We start from the raw sequence: 1,847 nt of genomic DNA on the forward strand, positions 1-1,847 counted from the left end.
GAAACCCAAGGAGGGGTCGCTATGAGTGGGGTCCGGCTTGATGGCAAATAACAACAACAACAACAAGGAAGAAGGAAGAGGCCATGCACTTCTCAAAGAATTGGCCAGGGAAAACCTTGTGAATAGCAGAGAAACACTCTCTGATACATTACTGTGCAACTTTATGAGTAGTCTGGAAACACTGTCCAATACAGAGGAGGAGGATGAGTCACTTAGGTTAGAAGGCTCTCAAAATAGCACTGGGAAAGAGCTGCGTCATCAGAGTAAAACCAGCCTTACTTATATGGATAAGATAAAGCTTTCAAGCCCTCCATTTGCTGATGTGGCACCACTTAAATTGAGGAGAAACAGCTGCAAACATCCATTAATAATCAGAACATGGAATGTACGAAGTCTGAATCTAGGAAAATTGGAAGTTGTCAAAAATGAAATGGAATGCATAATGATTGATATCCTAGGCATTAGTGAGCTGAAATAGACTGGTTTTGGTCATTTTTAAATCACAACCATATGATCTTCTATCCTGGGAATGACAATTTGAAGTGGAATGGCGTGGCATTCATCATCACAAAGGATGTTTCAAGATCTGTCCTGAAGTACAGTGCTGTCAGTGATAGGATAATATACATAGGCCTACAAGGAAGACCAGTTAATACGACTATTATTCAAATTTATGCCCCAACAACCAAAGCCAAAGATGAGGAAATTGATTTTTTTTATCAACTTCTACAGTCTGAAATTGACCAAACATACAATCAGGATGTGTTAATTATCACTGGTGACTGGAATGCAAAAGTTGGAAACAAAGAAGAATCACTGGTAGCTGGAAAATTTGGCATTGGTGACAGAAATAATGCTGGAAATCACATGGTAGAATTTTGCAAGACCAATAACTTATTCATTACAAAAACCTTTTTTCAACAACACAAATGGTGGCTGTACACATGGACTTCGCCAGATGGAACACAGAGGAATCAGATTGTGGCAGAGGGTGATGGAAAAGCTCAATATCTTCAGCCAAAACCAGGCCAGGCACTGATTGTGGAACAGACCATCAAGTGCTCATATGCAAATTCAACTTGAAGTTAAAGACAATTAAAACAAGTCCATGAGAGCCAAAGTCTAATCTTGAATATATCCCTTCTGAATTTAGAGACCATCTAAAGAATAGATTTGATGCATTGAACACCAGTGACCAAAAGCCAGAAGAATTGTGGGATGACATCAAGAGCATCATCCATGAAGAAAGCAAGAGGTCACTAAAAAGACGAGAAAAGAAGACCAAAATGGATGACTTCTAGAAGAGACTCTGAAACTTGCCCTTGGGTGGAGAATAGCTAAAGCAAATGGAAGAAATGATAAGATAAAAGAGCTGAACAGAAAATTTCAAAGAGCAGCTCAAGAAGACAAAGCCAATTACTATAATAAAATGTGCAAAGACCTGGAGTTAGAAAACCAAAAGGGAAGAACACGTTTGGCATTTCTCAAGCTGCAAGAATTGAGGAAAAAAATTAAGCCTTGAGTTGCAATATTGAAAGATTCTATGGGCAGGAAACATCAAAAGATGATGGAAAGAATACACAGAGTCACTGCACCAAAAAGAACTGGTTGATCTTCATCTATTTCAGGAGGTGGCATATGATCTAGAACCAATGATATTGAAGGAGGAAGTCGAAGCTGCAATGAAAGAATTGGTGAAGAAGAAGGCTCCAGAAATTGACAGAATACCCACTGAGATATTTCAACAGATGAATGCCCCACTGGAGGCACTCACTCGGTTATGGCAAGAGATTTGGAAGACAGCTACTTGGCCAACTGACTGGAAGAGATCCATATTTGTACCCATT

This window comes from Orycteropus afer, unplaced genomic scaffold (genome assembly GCF_000298275.1).
Source record: "Orycteropus afer afer isolate SDZICR_OR568_19922 unplaced genomic scaffold, OryAfe1.0 scaffold00103, whole genome shotgun sequence".
Classification (NCBI taxonomy): Eukaryota; Metazoa; Chordata; class Mammalia; order Tubulidentata; family Orycteropodidae; genus Orycteropus; species Orycteropus afer.